The 9,801-nt window shown below is 43.1% G+C and overlaps 1 protein-coding gene and 1 pseudogene across 2 annotated transcripts in view; one reads left to right on the top strand and one right to left on the bottom strand.

The window, feature by feature from the left end:
• Window positions 1-9,801, top strand: part of Ccdc3 (coiled-coil domain containing 3) — a 117,670-nt gene that overhangs the window by 64,327 nt on the left and 43,542 nt on the right. The window lies entirely within an intron of this gene.
• Window positions 9,236-9,801, bottom strand: part of LOC116082204 — a 1,445-nt pseudogene continuing 879 nt past the window's right edge.

Genomic DNA, 9,801 nt, shown 5'->3' on the forward strand with positions numbered 1-9,801 from the left:
GATGTGGGAGCACTGTGTGATAGGGAAGTGTTCCTGAGGATGTGGGAGCACTGTGTGATAGGGAAGAGCCTGTACACAAGGCTAGTAAAAATGCAAACTGGTGCAGCCACCCTGTGATCTACCTGTCATTCCTATATAGTGGAGAGAATCCAAGCAACTTGTAACAGGTACTTGTACATTCACATTTATTACAGCAGTTTCCCACAGCAGTCAAGGGATTAGCTGATGGATAGCATCAAAAGATGAATAAAGAAAATATGGTATGGGATATTGTCTTAGTTAGGGATGTACTGCTAGGGACAGACACCATGACAAAGGCAACTCTTATAAGGACAACATTTAAGAGGGGCTGGCTTATAGGTTCAGAAGTTCAGTCTATTATCATCAAGGCCAGAGTATGGCAGCATCCAGGCAGGCATGGTGCAGGAGGATCTGAGAGTTCTACATCTTCATCTGAAGACTGCTAATGGAAGATTGACTTCCAGGCAGATAGGATGAGGATCTTAAGCCCATGCCCACAGTGACACACCTACTCCAACAGGGTCACACTCTCTTAATAGTGCCAATCCCTGGGCTGAGCATATACAAACCATCAGAGATACACATGCACACACACACCCTAATAATCGTTGGATTTTCTAGACTGTCAAATAGGGATGGCTCAGGTTTTAACAGTTATGAATCTGACTATATGTACCTAATATGTTGCATGTGTGTGTGTGTGTGTGCTATTGTATATATGTACAATATTGTATTCCTCGGTTATTGCATCATTTCCAGGAAAATGAATGGAATAGCAGATCATCACATTAAATGAATTATGCCAGGCTCATAGCTGCAAGCAGCATGCTTCATCTCATATGTGGCTCTACCCTTTAAAAAGATAAATCAGAAGTTGCATTAACAGAAGGCAGGGTACAAGTACATGGTAGCAGATTAAAATGAAATCCATTATTTTGCACCATGAATATACCCTAAAAAAAATAAAGGGCTGATTCAATAAGAAAGGAAATAAAAGATACACAGATATGTGATTCATGAAATAGGTGATAAGCTATTTTAAATTTAAATGAAATAAATAAAGTTAAAATAAGTTCTTTGTAAAAAATGCTAAGAAAACAAGATAAGACAAAAACCTGGAGGGAATGCTTGTGACCCACATACCCCCCAAAAGAATTATCTAGAAGACACAACCCTTAAAACTCATTAATAAAACAAAAGAATGGCCTGGTTTAAAAGTGGACAGAAGATCTGAAAATACAAGCTATTAAGAAAACATCCTAGAGGCAAAAAGCCTGTACAAAGATGGTCAACATCATGTTGTTATTGATTGATGATTGTAAAAATAATAAATCATTACCACACATTGACTACAATGACCCAAATCTAAGACCCTAAACCACCAAGTCCTGGTAAAGACTGAACAACTCATGCGCCAGGTCATTGTTGGGGAAATGCACAATGATACAACTGCTTTGGCAGCCATTTAGTTATAAAAATAAGCATACTCTTGCCAGATGGTCTGGCAACATGCTCCTTGGTATCTAATAAATTGAAAACTTATGTACACCCAAAACATCCATTTGAGTACATATAGCAGACTCATAACTGTCAAAACCTGAGCCATCCTATTTGACGTTCTAGAAAATCCAGATGTCATTAGCTTCCAGGGTTAGTGGGGAGGAGGAAGGAGTAGGTAGAGTGTGGAGGATTTTGAGATCAGTAAATATACGCAGCATGATCCTCAGTGGTAGGACACCATGCCTATATATTTGCTGAAACCTGTACAACATATAAAACCAAGAGTAGACTGGAGCACACAAACTATGGATGTTGGGTGATAGTGATGTGCCAGAGCAGGATCAGCAATTTAATGGACATGGTACGGGATGCCTGTAGAGGGAACTTTGTGTGTACACACAGACAGGGAATATATGAGAACTGTCTCCACTTCTCCCATTCCCAAAAGTTTACTGACTTTTCTGAAAATATAGTGGCTGATAACACAGCCTCTGAAAGCTGCCTGCAAGTCTCTTGGGTGGTAAGGGTTCCAGGTTAAGGATTCCTGCATGGAGAAAGCACGGTATAGGATCAAGTGCACTTGTGGCTCTCCTGGCTTGGTTCATCATGGTTCTGTTACAAAAAAATGGTAGGTTACTCTAAGAATTTTAAGCAGAACGTAGTTTAAAACATAAAAGTTCAGTCTTACAAAACTGTGAGAGGGACAGGAAGGAAATTGACTCTCAGGATCCTACAGGCACATTCTATTAAAGGAACCATTGCCTCTGCCAATATGCCACCATAGGGAGACTGCACATGGAGGAGCAGTAGCTGGTCTATCAGTACTGGCACAGATTGCCTTTTAAATCTAACCTCTGCAAGGAAGTCTGGGAAATATCGCTCTTCAACTTCCAGCCTCTGTTAAGGAGGCAATGTAGCTAGGAGGAGACAGAGCCACCTATGGCTGAAATATATTGTTCATAGCTAGAAGCCAATGTGATTCTTTGTTTCTGTATTGATGTGTGGAAACCCTCAAAGGTTGTGTGCTTGACAGAGTTTTGAGTCAACCTTATTTCCATAAATAACCTAAGCCAGACACATCTTATTCAAGTCCTGTTACTGAGGCAAGCAGCATCCTCACAGGCTTTGCTTTATTCTCTAGATAGAGTTTCAGAATGGCTTTCTCCCCCTCAGAACCATTGCTATCTCAGGCAAGATGAGCTTATTGTGGTAGTGGGCATTCTGATTCCAGTACTGCAAGGTGGAGGTAGAAGGATTCAGAACTCCAGGCCAGCCTTGGCTGTAGAGCAAAGTCCAGACTAGTCTGAGTTTCAGGAGATGAGGGCTTCAAAGACAAAACTAGTCAATCTCAGATGGAGGATTCTTTGATGTAGGAGGCACTTCAGCAGGTAAACAGCACTTCTGGTCTCTAGCTTCCAATGCCAGGAACAATCTCCAAGACATGACAAGCAATCTCTGGTACTGTCACATGTCCCCAGGGGAGCAGAATCCCCCAACTGAGAGCCACTGCTCTGGTACAGAGTATCAGTTGAGTGATGCCACCATCTTCTGCCGTGGCACTTGTCAAATGTACAAGAAAGGTTTCAACTGCTCACTAGAATATACTATCCCATCCCTTAGGCCATGTTAACTTCCTATTCCTAATGCAGAGAACCCTTGAGGAGGGCAAGTCTCATGCCAATCAGTGGAGGAAACTGCCCCTCATAGTTCTCAATGCTCCTCCACAGAAGTAAGGTAACACTTACCCTAAAAACACTATGTGATACATTACTCTGTTGAATTCCTCTTATGAGAGACATGTGTAATTTCTGAGGGATAACTTAATGACGTCTTATCACCAAATAGAAAAAAAACACCTGGAAAACATTCTGCCATCCCATAGGCAAACCTCCCACTTTGTTGCCCTGAGTTGCTTTCTGAAACAATTGAATTGGAGCCCACCCCCACCCCACCATAGCGTGGTAAAAATGGATCTGCAGTCTGAGGACTGGCTGACGTCACATTCTATTTCTGCTACAATGGAAAACTGGAGAAATCTGAAACTATCTTCTATTATGTGTGTTAATATGCAAGGTAACCATCAGTAATGTCATTTCCCATATTCAGCTTGTAAACTGCTTTCTAAATGCACATTCATCTAGCCACAGGAATTTCAGAGCTGGGAACATAGCTCAACTGGAAGAGTGCTTGGGTAGCATGTTGAAGCCCTGGGTTCCATCTTAGCCCTGGGCACTGTGATGTGTGTTCAATATCCAAAACCTGGGAAGGTAGAGGCAGGAGGAACAGAAGTTCAGGATCATCTTCAGCTACGTAGAGATCTTGAGGCTTGGTTTGGGGTACATGAGATCCTGATTCCATTTTCTTTCCTAATGTCCAATCCAAACCCTGAAACCTCTTTCTCATTTTTCATTGTGTCCCCCAGAATCCTACCTTTCCCTGCAGTCACCTCAATGTCTCAGTTTCTACTTTAGTTTTATTTATGTGTATGTATGCGTGCCTACGTGAGTGTACGCTGCGTGTATTCTGATGCCTGAAGAAGGCAGAAGACCGTGTCAGATCCCTAGAGCTGGCATTACTGCTGGTTGTGAGGTGCTGAGTGGGACTGGGAGCTGCACCTGAGGCCTCAGCGAGAGCAGCAAATGCTTTTAACAGCTAGGGCACTGCCCCAGCTCCTTAGTTTGCTTTTATGACATATTATGGTTTCAAAGGCCCGCCCTTTACATCTCCATATGTGATAATCGTCCTCCTTCCATCAGACTGACACAGCTACATACATTTAAATATGAGAAACATGACCAAGAAGTTAATATCCCTCAGGATCCAATAGTGTTATGATATTCTATATGGACTTAACCTCAAGTCAAGTTGGACCATGATGGTCCATTGGAGAAGGCATAAAATCTGCTCTAGGGATCCACTTGAGGGTGAAGGGGTCACTTCAGGGATCAATAACGTGTGGTTGAGAGTAACAGAAAATCTATGGCAGAGAGGGAGCTTCCCCAGGGTGGTAGCTGGTGTCTGTGTGAATGTTGTCATATATCAATACTAGGAGGCTTCCCCAGGAGTGTTACAGGACCCCTACAGTCCCACAGAAATAGCAGCTCTTGGCCCTTTAAGGTCATTTCAACCCTAAGCAGAAGGCAGAGACAGGTTGTCAGAGCACAGGCACTAACATGTCAGAGACAAAAAGTAAAACTCAGCAGAAAGCAGAGTCTAACATTGTCCCTCAGAATAACCTCTCCACCAGCTGGTCCCAATGGCTTTGATCTTTGCCTCTAGGGACTGGCAGACCTCTACTCCTCTGGGTTCACAAGCACCCCTTCATAATGGTGGTCATGGGATGGAAATCTGTTTGTCCGTTCACTGTGGATGCTGGGAGCCTAGGAGAGTCTTTCATGGGACAAGAGCCTCTTGCCACCTCAGAAGTATTCTGTGGGGGCCCCAGGACTTCACATCTGAGGAGGGATGGTGTAATGAGAACAGGAAATCTGGGCCCTTCACATCTTACTTCAAAAGAGGCCTCTGTGCAAAAACAAAACTCATCCCTGCAAGGTCTCACCGTCGAGGCTGGACCTCAGGGAAGATGACAACTTAGATGCTCATATTAAATAGTCATCTCTACAGAAAGCCACAGGAAGAAGGATCCTGAGATCATAGATTTGGTGGCTGAATTCAGCTTTGCCACAGGACGAGATGGCTCACTAGGGATGAACTGGTTTGTGCTCGTTTCTTCAGTTCGTGTGATGTCTGATCTTGGTTGTCAACTTGAACATGTGGACAGAGGAACTTCAGATGAAGAGCTGCCACCGTCAGACTGGCCTGTGGGGCATTCTTCTTCATTGATGAAGTAGGTGGGCCAAACCTACTTTGGATGAGAGCATCCCTGGAAAGGTTGGCCTGAGCTATTTAACAAAGGTAGCTGGACATTAGTCTGGGCACAAGCCACTATGCAGTATCTTTGCCCAGTCTCTGCTTCAATTCTGGTCTCCAGGTTTCTGCCCTGACTTCCCTCAGCATTGTAAACTGTAAGCCAAATAAACCCCTCCTACCCCAAGTTGCTTGTGGTCATTTATCACAGCAACAGAAAGCAAACTAGAACACCTTTCTAATGTATGTTAGGGATATCAAGAATTATAATTCAGAAAAGGGGTTGGGAAGGACTTAATAGAAAACTACTGAGAAAAAGCATGTTGTACTTGCTTCTTGTCGCATACTCTTTATGGCCTTCTCCCCTGTGCCTGGGCCTTGGTGAACTTTTCCTTTCGACTGCTTTGGCTTGCTGAGCTCTCTGAGAGATCAGAGTTACCTTCTCAAACCTGCAGTATATCTACATTCAGTTATATTTGGACAATGTTGCTATGCTACCTCCTTGGCTGTGTTTCAACACACAGAAGCCCTGTGTGTACACACCTGAATTCCTTGACATTGCCCATGTGCCCCAACATGCCTCCAGGTCAGAAAAAGTTAGGTGAGTTACTTATGACTTGGCAGTGTTTGTCTCTTAGAGACCCAGGAGAGCTCTGAAGTCTACATTGTGGTTGCTTTTATGGGTGATCCCTGAAGTATGCGATGAATAAAACCTATATATCTTATTTGTGCCTTCTAAATGTAGTTTGAATTTCACTTGAAATTGAATTGAAAACATTGTTTTCTGCTCCAGATGATTCTAACAGGCCCCACGGGTTCTGCGTGGTTCAAGTTGGCCCAAACAGGACCCACGGATTAATTTGAAAACGAGCCCTTCAAGCCCTTCAAAGAGTTTTTGAATCCTTTTGGGGTGTTTCTGAAACAAAGGGTGTGTATTAGAGAGTCAACTCCTGAGCTTCCAATGTATTGTTCTTTACTTATGTGGAGGTTTTGCTTGTGGAGAGATCCTTTCTGACTCATAGGCTTTTTGCCATCTTGTAGCATGAAAGACCCAGTTTCTCTTAAGCAGTTGGTCAAATTTTTTAAAAAAGGAAAAATGGAGACTCGGGAGCTGAGGCATGAGTGCAAGCCATGGCCTGGCACCACTCATGATTTCAATAAACTATATGCAGGACCTGCGCCATGATGACAGGGCTATACATCTGCAGAGTCATTCATCAGAAATACTCACAAAGTGGAGTCTAGACTGACATGGGCAGACTTTTTTGATGAAGTTTATGATTCCCTAAGCAATCCCAGTATTTACACAGCACTTACATTATGCCAATATACTGTAAGTGATGGAGAGATGACTGACTGGACACACGAGACTACACATAGGTCATATGTACATACTCCAGCATCTTACATAAGGGGTTTGAACATCTGTGGACTTAGGCATCTATAGGGACTCAGTGCAGAGCCATGGGACACCAAAGGGTACCTGCATTCAAGTTTCTGTGGGACAACCCTATGGGTATTACCTAACACAGAGTGATTACTAATTTGAATGTGATGGCAGTATGGTGGTTATGCCTTAAAAACCTATGTATTACCTAGAGATATGTAGTATTTACAGACAATAGCTTGGAAATACCAAAGCAAAAAGTATGCCACTGGTTAGACAAAGCAAGAAAGGCAACCTGCTGAGAGTTCTTGAGAATACAAAGCAGGGCTCTAAGAAGTTCATTTTACTAGTTTGCTAGTTTCTGTAGAGTCTACAGGGTCAGCAAGAAGGCTTGAGGGGTTAGGGCACTGGCTGCCAAACCTGGCAACCTGAGTGTGCTCTCTGAGGCCCACGTGCTAGAAAGACAGACCCAGCTTCTAGCACTTGTCTTCTGGTCTCCACATGTGTACCATCTGTACATGTATACACACTAAGCAAACAAATACACAAGAAACTAATGTTCTTGGTCAAAGTAAAAAACAGGACTGAGAAAACTCTCATATCCGCTAATAGGAACAATAGGATCTTGTGGTTTCCTTGCTTCTAAAAAACCATGTACCCTTTTCACAAGCTAGGCATTGTTTGGGTGCGGTGACTGCTCTTGGTTCCATATGCTGATTCCCATGGGGATGAATGAAATCAGTGGGCTCTGAGTTTGAAATTACTCTTAACTAATTAAAGTTCTTAATAATAATGCTTGGGAAGATGTGAATGAGATCTGCATTATGTTTTGTTTGTCTTTTGTGTAGCTGTACATCTGTGCACATATGTGGGTTCACATGTATGTGGAGGCCTGCAGTTAACCTTTGTTTTTGAAGTCTCTCACTGGAGCCCAGGGCTCCCCATTTCAGCTATGCTGGCTGGCCAGTGAATCCCAGAGACCATCTTGTCCTTACCTCTCCGTGCTGGGATTACAAGCAATTGTGCGACCTTACCCAGCTTTTGACATGAGTGTTGGGGATCTGAACTTGGACCCACATGCTTGAGTGGAGTGGCACTTTTACCAACTGAGCCACCTCCCTAGCCCTTCATTACTTACTTTTTTTTTTTTTTTCCGACAAGTACAAGCAAATCAGAGACTTACTTACTGGTTAGATTTTTTTTTTTGAAGGTTCTTTGCTTCATATTCATCTCTAAAATACTTAGCCTTTCTGTCTCTACCTGGATTCTCCTGGTCCCTTGTGCTTCACTTAGAGTTCCTCTGTCTCACAAAGCTGTGTTTACCTTTAAATAACAATTGTGGTCACTCTCCCTCAGCAAAAGATATTTCTTGAACATTAGGCTAATTATGCCATTCAAACCTCTGGTGACCATGACCCTAGGGCTGTTTACCACTGAAGAACTGTAAGTCATCACTGAATCGCCTACTCTCATGTTAGTCCCTCAAAGTCTTCTCCCAGCACCCCACAGCTCTCAGATGCCCAACGACTACATATTCTTGCCCAGGAGGGAGCTGTAATGTATGAAGAAGGCTCATGAGAAGAAGTCAGGGATTTTGAGGGATTGGAAGACAGGCCTGGAGCTGACAAATGGATGTGACCCCAGGCCACCTGTACACTCCGTACCTGACGGCTCCCCTTGGACTATTCTCAGAATCACCAACATTTCAATATTCTTAGGCTAAGTGAAGCATGACAGATTGGCTGCCATGGCAACACAGTTATAAATTCTGTTTTGGCGATGAGTTTTCACGTCAGAAAGCTTTCTAGGATTTCTCCTTCAACCCACGGGCCTAGCATTTTCCAAAACGTAACAGAAGACTTTGACAAATTTATTGCTGCTTAGAAGTGGTGAAGGTCTCCCAATACCAGGCACTGTAGGTCTTAAACCAGGGTAAAGACAAACTCAGGAATGTGAAATGTCCCATTCTTTGTGTATTTAACAACTTTCTAGGAAATTCAAAGCTTTAAAAACTCAGGACTTGGGCTCAGTGGTTAAGAGCACTGACTGCTCTTCCAGAGGTTCTGAGTTCAAATCCCAATAACCACATGATGCCCTCTTCTGGTGTGTTTAAAGACAGCTACAGTATACTTATATATAATAAATAAATCTTTTTTAAAAAAACCCTCAGGGCATCACCTAGAAGCTTGCATATATTATGCTAATGACACCAAGTACTTAACACAGAAAGAGGTCATGTGATTCTAAGCATTAAACCCAGTGTCTGTCTGTCTGTCATTCTTTCTTTCCTTCCTTCTTCCTTCCTTCCTTCCTTCTTTCCTTTCTTTCTTTCTTTCTTTCTTTCTTTCTTTCTTTCTTTCTTTCTTTCTTTTTTTCTGCAGTCTTGGTCCTTTCTCTCTCTCTCTCTCTTTCTTTCTTTCTTTCTTTCTTTCTTTCTTTCTTTCTTTCTTTCTTTCTACTTTAGGCCATGAACTCATATGGAATAGGCTCCAGCAGCTCAGGCTCTTTTCCATTAATCCTCACAAAGTGCGCTTCTCTGGGTGGCGCAGGCTGGCGCTTCAGCTGCACCCAGGCGCCCTTCTCTTTGGCTTCCTTTTCTTCTGATCATTCTCCTTCACCCGCTTCAGGAAGCTGTCTCTGCTCTTTGAGTGTTTGATGTGCTTAATCTGCACATTGATCCTCTTGGCCAGAATCTTGCCCTCGCTTTTTCCCCATTTTTTTATTAGATAGTTTCTTTATATACATGTCATATGATATCTCTTTTCCCAGTTTCCCCTCCGAAAAAAAGAAATAAAACAACAACAACAACAACAACAACAACAACAAAACCCTGTTCCCTCCCCATCCCCCTGCTCACCAACCCACCCTCTCCTGCTTCCTGGCCCTGGCATTTCCCCTACACTGGGGCACAAAACCTTCACAGGGCCTAGGGCCTCTCCTCCCATTGATGACCATCTAGGCCATCCTCTGCTACATATGCTGCTGGAGCCATTAGTCCTACCATGTGTACTCTTTGGTTGGTGGTT

Source organism: Mastomys coucha, unplaced genomic scaffold, assembly GCF_008632895.1.
Source record: "Mastomys coucha isolate ucsf_1 unplaced genomic scaffold, UCSF_Mcou_1 pScaffold7, whole genome shotgun sequence".
Taxonomy (NCBI): domain Eukaryota; kingdom Metazoa; phylum Chordata; class Mammalia; order Rodentia; family Muridae; genus Mastomys; species Mastomys coucha.